Genomic DNA, 11,305 nt, shown 5'->3' with positions numbered 1-11,305 from the left:
TAGAAAAGGCAAGGATAGGGTCAAGGCAACAATGAAGGAAGTCCTATTCCAAGAAGAAATGTATATGATGTTAAGGATGCACGAAGCAATGGTTATAATCAAAGGATCTCAAGGAAGAAAGACTTCAGAAGTACATCAAGGAAATATTCTTCTCCTAGGTACCAAAGTATATTTCTTGTTTATTGCTATTCTTGTACAAACTTTGGAAACATGGAAAAATATTGTAGGGCATATCACAAAGATAGACATTATGGTCCTTGACAATCTTCGAGAGCAATTTTGCAAGAAAAAATCATGAATTTTGATTCATGAACGAAATAGAATGCTTCAAGTGTCATAACATTGGTCATATGGCACATGATTTTAACTTGACTTGGGCTCCTACATAAGCTAGAACCATGCCAGAAAACAAAGTTACACAAGTATGGAGAAGAAAGCAAATACAATCCAAAAATTTCTTGAACTCTCCAGCCAACAACACGTGTTGTTGACTTAATAAAGATATCTTTGATATTCCAAGTGTTTGATGATGGGATTCTGCCAAAAAGAGACCATGCATACAATCAAGGGGAGCTTGTGATTCTTGATCATTATTGTAGAAGCTATCAGTGAGAGGATCCTTATGAAATCCTTGATCAACTATATTAACAATCATTCTTTGATAGATAATTTGTTAGGAAAACTCCATTGAAGAACATGATATCTTATCTATCCAATGGACTATTGTTGAAGATGTTTTTTTCTTCTACTTGATTAATAAGTAGAAATTGGAGCAGCAGAGAAGGCCATATAATGCTAAAGAAATGGGGCAAAGAACTATGTTGCTATTATCACATAATTTGAATGTCTCGACTCAGGGATTTGATGTAAGAATAGGTAAATTATGGACACAAATGGAGGCAACCTTCAAACAAATAGATACATATGGGAATGGAGCTTGAAGCAAGAGAAGTGTCAATAAGTAGAAAGAATTTAAAACACAGTCATAGATTGAATATCAAAATCTATTAGTGGAGATAACTTGCAGAAAATTTTACTAGAACACAAGGAAAAATGGCTCATCAAAAGGACTATAGAAAGGAGAATGTTGTATAGTCGAATATAGCTTAGTGACTTAAGGAGAAGCACAAAGATACAAAGGAACTTGGAATTGAAGATAGTGAGAAAGACAATTTTAGTGGCATTTTCTCTTGATTCAGACTATGAAGGCCTCTTAATTTTGAACGTGAAAACAACAGAATACAGTGTAGAAGCATAAAAACTTGGACTTGGACATTTGGTGTATGGCTATTTGCATTCAGTTTGGAATCATTGAAGTGGAGAATCTTTAAGCATTGTTGAAGCCATGATGAATAAGTTCTGAGACATGAAGAGGGGATAATGTGCTAGTTGATGATAAGGCAACAATATTTCTATCTTGAGCAAAAATAAGAGCACCATGACAGGGAGAGTAATATACCCATGAAGATATACTATTCATGTAGAACAAAAGAAGCTTGACATGGGGAGAAGTTTGATAGGGGGATTAGTTCAACTGCAGGAGTCCTTGTGCACTCCTTTGCCATTAATGTCAAAGGGGGAGAGAAGAATAATATTTCCATCAATAACAGAGGATATTTTTGATCTAGATTGTCATTGATGTCAACATGGTAATATTTTGGGATACTAAATAATGATGTAAAGCCAAGGAGAAGTAGATCTGTGATGTAACAGGAGAAAGAAGCCAAGGAGGAATGCCATCAGGGAAGCCATTAGAAGTCAAGAACATGAGCTATCAAAGAAGAGCTATCAGAATTCAAAGGAAAAGCTATATGAGCAAAGAGGAACACATCAGCAGAGAAAGAGCTAAATGAAAGAAGAGCCATAACGGAGGAGTTAACAATGTTATCTGAGGAATTATATTGATGAATTTATTATGTGCTACCACTCGAATTCCTCGATTGTGATATGAGCATTACGGACTCGATGGTTCTATTACAATACACCTTAATATAACATCACATCTGCCTTAATATAATATGCCTTCATATAACAACAATATTGAAGGAGCATTGCAAACCCGATGTTTCCATTACAATACGCCATAATACAACATTGCATCTATCACATCACAAGTCCTTTTAAAGTTGTTGTCACATTAAAACCCTATTTGCGATATAAGGTGCGGACCCGATCGCTCCATTACAATACGACTTAATGAAACACCACGTCCACTGTATTAGAATTTTCATATCTCAAGTCCTAAATATTTCATGTTCAAATATGCCAATTGCAATATAATATTGTGGACCCGTTGCACCATTATAATATGCTTTAAAGAAATATCGCATCCGCCTATCGGAAGATACGTATTGTAGGTTTCAATAAACGATTGACACATTCAAACCATCAATTACAATAAGGCTTGTGAACCCAACAGATCACTGATTGTGATAAAGGTGTGGACCCGAAGGTTTATTATAACTAGCTTATTGAATATCTCATCCGCTCCATTGGTAGTAGGGGTATCGAAAATGTTACATTGTGAAGCCAAAGGGTTGCGATTGCGAGATTTTCATGAAGTTGTGATTGCTAGATTTAAGTAGTGATATGGCATGTGGGACCTCCCTGTGCATATAACTTCTCTTATATGGTTCCATGAATAATAAAGTCTATGGATGAAAGACTCTTCGATATTTTTTGATATAAAAGTCGGCCTCCCTCCAATAAACATGTCTTTTCGGTCATTGGTGAAACCCATATAAATATAAGTTAAGACACCTCATTTCTAATCATTGATCTTGTGCATCTATCATAGAACAAAATGAAAATTTACAACTCGTGAACTTGAAGGAACAGAGGAAGCCGAAGGTCGAGCGGGAAGGAAGGATGTCGAAGGTCCAACAGGAAAGAAGGAAGCCAAAGGTCAAGCAATTCTTTTGATTGGGTTAATATTTGAAAGGCTCGGACCTGTGATGAATTAATCTATGGAAGAAGTACATAACACACCCTGAAGAAAAGTTCTATGAAGTGAAATAAGGTTTCATTCATCATCATTTGAAGGGAGCGGTAGAGAACACCAACATTGAAGTGTTTGTGAGTTTGTTTCTTGGAAGTAAGATATCGTGACTGTAAGAATAGTAAGAAGCAGTCACTCCTGAATCAATTACAGCAACAGTAAGAAGAGAGGGTTGAAAATGGAGAATTGTTTTTGTGCAGACATTGAGGCTTAGCGCAACTTATCAAAGATATATTGTTGAAAAGCATCAATAGATCTTGGAGACATTATTGGAGATCATGATGGCTATTTGAAATCATCATGAGGTAACTTTGCAGACTCTGTTTGGGCAATATGAATAGTTTTGAAGACTCCTTCATATGAAGAAAAGGTTTTCATTGATGATGTAGCATGGAGACTACAATGAATCCGTAGATTGACAGAACATAGTGAAGAAGATTTTGGGAGACGTGAATTACTTTAAAACATATCTAGACAAAGTATAGTAGTGGGTTGGAGCCCAAAGCGTTGGTTCCCTGAAGGTTGGAGCCTCAAACAAACAAGGTAGTTGCCTTGAAGGATAGGGTTGTAGCCCTAGAGGATCAGTGTCCTCAAGAAACCAGGTCGGAGCCCGTACTAGGGAAGGGTTGGTGCCCTTTGGAGCCTCTAAAGACAAGGTTGGTGCCTTGATAAGATAAGGTTGGTGCCCTAGAGGTTGGAGCCTCACAAAAGACCAAGTTGGTGCTTGGCAACATGTTGGAGCCTGGGAGATTGAAGATCAATGTCTTCATCAAGGGTTGGAGCCCTGTATATTGTACTTGATTCATTATAAAGATTATATTAATAAAAGTATTTATTCTTATTGTTACTTTGTGTTCTAAATATAATTGATTTAACTAGTAAAAGTAACAATTGAAAAGAAATACTGATTCACTCCCACTCTTAATATTTCCAATAATTAGACATTTGTTGGGAATCACAATTGCCATTAGACCAAAACCTACAAGTGTTAGTCAACGATCGCATCGCCAAAGATAAGGATTCATGAGAGGTGGTTAGTCCATGTCGCGAAACACATGGGGAGCATTGGTTTATCCAATGTCCAACAATCCCCCCCCCCTCCAATGTGAGCCGGGTGTGTATCGAACTCAAGACCTAAACTCTGATACCACTTGTTGGGAATCATGATTGCCGTTAGACCAAAACCTGTAGGTGTTAGTCAGCAATTACATTGCTAGAGATAAGGATCCACGAGAAGTGGTTAGTCCATGTCATGAAACACACGGGGAGCATTGGTTTATCTAATGTCCAACAAAATGATAGTTGTCAACTAAAGATAGTGAGTCACATATTTCTACTCATGCTGATTCAACTTCCATGACTCATAGCATACTACCTATCCTTCCTGCATCAAGACTCCACTAATTCCTCTCTTGCAAGAATCTGTACATACCACAAATTCTTTGTCTCGATCTGTAATCTTTAAGGCTGAAGCATTGGTAAGCAAATCCTTCAACTGCTCAAAAATCATTACATAGTCCTTAGTCCATTCAAACCTCTTCCCTTTTTGCTGCAAAGATGTAATAAAATAGGAAATCCATGGGAAGTTCCTAATGAACCTCTTGTAATTAAACCTACAAGTCCCATGAATGATCCAAACTCATCGACACTCTTAGGACTTTCTCAATCCATGATAACTCTGATCTTTTCTGGGTCCACTACTATACCTTCTTTGGAAACAACATACCTTAATGATCTAGGTGGATATCAGTGGCCACCCACCTATTCCACCTAGAACTCCAATCGGTTTCAATTGTTTCCTTGTTTATTTCATCATTTACTATTTTTAGCAATTTTTTTAGGTTTTGAACTTCCGGAGCATTTTTGACCCCCTAAATGACCTTTTTTTAGGTCTGTTGTAGGCTTGTTTCCATAGGCAACGACTTATGATAAAACCTTTAGCACTCAAAGAGGCCTTTCCAACAAGGCATCGTATACTCTGAACAGGGATGATATGACCAAGTTACGACCCCAAGAAGTTGGCTTCCCAACTAACCCCAACGGGGCCCATAAACTCTTGGTGTTTCATATCCTGGGGTTAGTGTTTTGGTTGTTTAGGGTTTTCTCATGTTTTTCAATAATAAATAGGCCCTTGAGCCTCATTGTAATATAGTTTAGAGGCATGTAGCCACCACATCCCTTCTCAGATAAGTTACCATCGCCTGAGCTACTCTTATTTCCATTATGTTTGTAAGCATATTTCAATATTTGATATTAATGAAATGAAGTGTTTTTTCGCTACATCTTTGTATTTATGGTTATATCTGTAATTTGTTACATTCCTGTTTAAATTTAGATCAGCAGTATCAGAGGGGTTTTCTCCTTCTCTATTTTTCTTTGCATGTCCCCAATGAGGTCAGGATATAAGGAGCTAGGGCTTGAATTGGTTAAACCTTTACAATACTAGCCTTGCAAATACTGACGGCCTCCCATGGCAGAAGAAAAGAAAGACAAGGGGTAGGAGATCCTATCAAAATCTTGTTTGAAGAAGCCCTTAAGCAACAAAGGAACGTGATGATGGACAACTTTTCCCAGATCCTTTAGTGACAACCTAGGGGCGATGCTTCTACTTCCAACAGATACTCTGGAAGTGCCACACCCTTTAAGGTACAAGTTAATTTTGACATTCCCATATTTGAGGGTCAGAAAGATGCAGACGCCGTAGATAAATGGTTAAATCTGCTAGAAGGATATTTTTCTGTTCATGATTTTTCCATTCAGGAAAAGATTACTTTTTCTCTTCTCAAAGGCACCCCCCACGTGAAGGACTGGTGGGAAGCCTACTGTGACTATAAGGATGAAAGTACGTTGTCACTATTTTCAGCCGCACCTACTTGTGATTCGTTTCGGAATGCTATCATGGAGCAGTACTACCCTGTCGGGAGCTATGAGGATAAATACATAAAGTGGACTACACTCTGACATGGAAGGGACCCAGACGTGCTAGAGCTTACCAATTTTTTTCATACCCTTCACACGTAATTGGGTATCAAGGATTATGAGAAACATTTGGTACTCAACTACCGCGATTGCCTACACAGGTACATCTAGGATGAGATGGAGTTCCTCGACATCTCCTCACTCGGCACGACGTACCGATACGCTGTCAAGATTTATTAGAAGATTAAATAGAAAAAGTGGGACTTTAGATATGCAAATCCAAAACAAGGGAAAGGCACCCCTAAACCGTAGAGCAAAGGCCAAAGCCAAGTTGGGGTGACCCACAATAACCTGTTGAAGCCGCAAGAAAATAACACCATGAAGAAAAAGAATGACACAGGAAAGTGGTGTGAGTTCCATAAGAGCTCCACTCACAACACAAGTGAGTGTCGGGCCAAGTAGTCATTAGTGGTCGAGCTGAAGGCTTTTGAGTCTAGCACATGTTCCAAATCTTAGTCAAAATTTGACAAGGGGAATGATAAAGGGAAGTAGATCATTTACTTGGAGCCCAGTGCCATTGTGGCCACCACAAAGATCGAGAAGATTGAGCCTAAAGATCCAGAAGAAGGGGAGTTCCTATTCCACTCATAGATGCAGATGAAGGGTTCTCCATTTCAGTTCATTATCAATAACGGGAGCCAAAAGAAACTCATTTTAGCATAGGTCATGAAGTGATTGGGCCTACTGACTACAACAAATCCACAATTGTACACCATCGGGTGGCTTCACCAAGGATAAGATCTCCACGTCAATCAACAATGTCGCCTTCCCTGCAGCATCAAGTCCTTCACGGATGAGGTACTGTGTGATGTATTATTAGGACAACCATGCTTATGGAAGCAGCATGCTTTTTATGAATCTATACCTCACTCTATTATTATTTCTTTGGGTACTAAGTTATACATGATACCAAAGGTGGCCCCACCTAGCACCATCTCTTTGATCTCTACTAAGCAATGTAGTAAGGTCATCTCCTAGACTGGGAAATTTGTTTTCTTTCTGATTCAAAGTAAGGGGAAGGTTATAGCCACATCCATGGCCCAGGAAAGGTTCCTCCAAGTAACAAAAGCAGGTGGATGCAGTTGTGGAAGAATACAGGGACATCTTCTCCTCACCCACAAGGTACCCTTGCATTGTTATGTCAAGCATTCAATTGATCTGACTCCCGGAGCACCTCTACCCAATGGGACAATATATGTCCACTCCATTCTAGAGAATGAAGAGATCAAGTGGAAAATCTAGGATTTACTGCATAAAGGGCACATTCGACCAAGTTCGTTACCTTTTAGGAGCTCAATTGTATTGGTACATCAGAAGGATAGAACTTGGAGGTTTTGCATTAATTATCAAGCATTAAACAAAATCATTGTCAGGAATAGGTATCTAATCCAGTAGATTGATGACCTGTTGGACCCACTCAAGGGGGCCAAGTATTCCAGCAAGATCGATTTGAAGTCTGGCTATCACCAAGTTCCAATAGAGCCCACAAATGTATGGAAGACAACCTTTAAATCTAAGGCATTTTGAATTTTTAGTTATGCCCTTCGGGTTGACAAATTCCCCTGCTACTTTTATGAGTTTAATGGATGACATCTTGTGGCCCTTCACCAACTCGTTCGTGGTGGTTCATTTGGATGACATCCTCATCTTTAGCAAGAGTTGGGAAGAATACTTGCAACACATTCGACAGGTCCTTCAAACCTTCAACAGCACAAAATGTGTGCCAACTTGGAGAAATGCACCTTTGGCATGATCCAAGTCCAATACTTGGTGTACATCATAGGTGAGTGTGGCATGCATGTGGACTCGACCAAGATCCAAGTCATTCGAGATTAGTTAGCCTCGACCACTCTAACAGATCTTCACAACTTTTTGGTCCTTGCAAATTTTTATTGAAGGTTGTTGTTGGGATTCTCCCATATCACTTGGTCTTTGATTTAGATTACTAAGGGCGGGGAAAAGAATGTTTTCCTATTCCGAGACTCAACAGAGGGTGTTCGTTGAGTTGAAGTTTCGCCTTTACTCTGCACTAGTACTCACACTTCCAGACCAACAACAACCATTTGAAATCGAGACAAACACCTCAGACTATGTTATTGGTGTAGTACTCACCCAACACGAGTATCTAGTGGTATATCATAGTGAGACACTTTTCGATAAAATTTGGAAGTTCCCCACCTATGTTAAAGAAATGTATTCCATCATGAAAGCTTACTGATAGTGGAAGCACTACATTATGGGGAAGGAGATAGTCATCCACACTGATCACTGACCTCTTCATTTTATACAAACATAGGGGACGTTGCAAAATGATCACCATCAGAAGTGTTATACATATCTACAAAAATTCCACTTGAACATTAAATATAAAAAGGGTAGCACCAATCATGTTGCAGACTACCTTAGTTGGCCCCCAATTGCAATACTGACTATTGTTCTCAACTCTTGTGGTCACAAGACCTCTGGATGGATGCAACTATACAAAAATGATCCAGATTTCACCTCCACATACCAGATGCTAGTAGATGGGAAGAAAGTTCTTGATTTCCACCTCCAAGGCGCATTATTATGCTATGTGGGAAAAATTTGTGTTCCTTCAAGCGAGCATGCCAAAATGATTTGGGAGGCACACTATAGTTAGATCACATGACACTTTGGTATGGATAAAAATATGGATGTACAAAAAAAGTACTTCTATTGGCCCAAACTCCGAATGGATGTTGGGAAGTATATCAGATCTTCCACTGCCTGTGCCATCGACAAACCATCCGTCAAGAAGTAAGGCCTATACACTCCTCTGCCTACTCCCATCCAACTATGAGAATCCATCTCCATGGACTATATGTCTGGCCTCCCTTCTACCAAACATGATAATGATTGTGTATTTGTGGTTGGGGATAAATTTTCTAAGATGGCTATATTGGTAGCCTGTAAGAAGAGTATCACAATAGAGGAAACTGCCAAACTCTTCTTTGAATGAGTATGGGTACATTTTGGGATCCCACGAATCATTATATCAGTTTGAGAGAGAAGGTTTCTAAGCACATGCTCATTAAGCCTTTGGACACTATTGGACACCAAGCTCACCAAGTCAACTACCTTCCATCTCTAGACTGATGGCCACACGAAGGTCATCAATAGGATGATAGTGAACATACTCTGCATGTACAACTCCAAGCATCCTCGAACCTGGGATGAGAGTCTTCCATATGTGAAACATAGTAACAACAGAGATATCCATAGCTCGTCTGGTCACAGTTTGTTTCAAGTGGATCTAGTATTTCAACCATTGTGTCTGATTGATGTTTCCACGCCTCAGACGACTACACAAACATAATAAAAAAATGTATCTTCCGAGGTGGATAAAGCAACCAAATTTACTGAACGCATCCAACACATCTGCCAATAGGTTCATAAAATCGTGGAGAAGTCAAATGGCAAGTACAAGCAATGACATGATCAACATCGGGTGCCACATAAGTTTTAGGTGGGTGACAAAGTCTGGTTGCATTTTAAGAAAGAATTCCTTACCGGAGCCCATTGGAAGCTCAAACCACTCTGATATGGTCCTTACACCATTACCAAGGCCGGAGCCCATTAGAAGCTCAAACCACTCTGATATGGTCCTTACACCATTACCAAGGTTGTGGGAGACAATTCTTTTGAGCTCAACATTCCCCCTTTCCTTGGTCTGCACCAATCTTCAATGTGGACCGCCTTCAACCATACTTCCCACCATTACTGGATGCATCAACCATTGTAGAACAACTCAAACCAATATAGTTAAATCTAGATTGCATCACAAAGACCAGAACTAATTGGATTATGGACACACAGGTCAAGAACACTCGCCAGGAGAAGATCCAACTATATCGGGTTGTTAAAGTTGGGCAACCCCTGCACCAAGGCAAGTGGCTTACCAAGGCCCAGGTTCAACAAAAATTTCCTCCCCTCATGGAGGCTCTACATGCAATTGGGACCATTGATTCCTAACGGGGGACGAATGATCCAGGTGGATATTGGTGGCCACCCACCTATTCCACCTAGACCTCTAGTCAGTTTTAGTTGTTTCGTTGTTTATTTCAGCATTTATTGTTTTTAGCAGTTTTTTGGGTCCTAAACTTCTGGAACAGTTTCGACCCCCTAAACAATGTTTTTTTGAGTTTCGTGTAGTACTTAGAGAGACCTTCCCAACAAGGTATCATGCGCACCAAATGGAGATAATATGAACAAACTACGGCCCCGGGAAGTTGGTTGCCCAACTAACCCCAACGAGGCCCATAAACACTTGGTGTTTCATCTCCTGGGGTTAGGGTTTTGGTTTTTTATGTTTTCATCATGTTTTTCAATAATAAATAGGCCCTTGAGCCTCATTGTAACATAGTTCAGAGGCATGTAGCCAGAACATCTCTTCTCAGAGATAAGCTACCATCGCCCGAGCCAGCCTTATTTCCATTCTGTTTGTAAGCATATTTCAGTATTTGATATTAATGAAATGAAGTGTTATTTCTACTGCATCTTTGCATTTATGTTATATGATAATTTATTGCATTCCTATTTAAATTCATATCACTTAAGTAATGAACTTATATTTGAAAGAAATTGCACTTACTAAGCTTGGCATACAACTAGCGCTCTCTTAACAATTTTTACATTGTTTCTAGATGTTCAACATGCTCTTCCTCATTCTTAGAATATATCAATATGTCATCAGTGAATAATATTACAAACTTGTCTAGATAAGGACACAAACACTATTCATCAAAGGCATGAAAGCGGATGGAGAATTAGTGAGACCAAAAGGAACTACTTCAAACTCATAATGCCCATACCTAGTACAAAATGCGGTTTTGTATATGTCCTCTTATTTGATGTGTACCTAATGATATCCTGACCTCAAAGCAATCTTCGAGAACATTGTTGTTTCTTTCAACTGATCAAACAAATCTGCATTCCGCGAAAAAGGAAGTTGTTCTTGATAGTCACCTTGTTCAATTGCTTATAAGCAATACACAACCTTAGAGTACCATCTTTCTTCTTTACAAACAACAATGGTGCACCCTGAGGTGACAAACTTGGCCTAATGTATCCCTTATCGAGTATTTTCTTAAGCTACAACTTCAATTCCACTAACTATGGAGTGCTCATCTTGTACGGTGCCTTGATGCTGGTGCTACTCCCAACATCAACTTAATAGAAAGTCCACTTCCCTATGAGGCGACAACTTTGAAATATCTGCTATAAATACATCCTAAAACTACTACAATACTATATTCCTCTTCAAGACTTCAACAACCTGAACATCCTTCCCTTTGTCACTGGAAAATA

The sequence above is a fragment of the Pinus tabuliformis genome, chromosome 1_1, assembly GCF_031772625.1.
Source record: "Pinus tabuliformis cultivar Carrire ecotype Pingquan chromosome 1_1, CPIR1, whole genome shotgun sequence".
NCBI lineage: Eukaryota > Viridiplantae > Streptophyta > Pinopsida > Pinales > Pinaceae > Pinus > Pinus tabuliformis.
The sequence above is the reverse complement of the archived record's forward strand: the minus strand, read 5'-3'. Positions refer to the sequence as shown.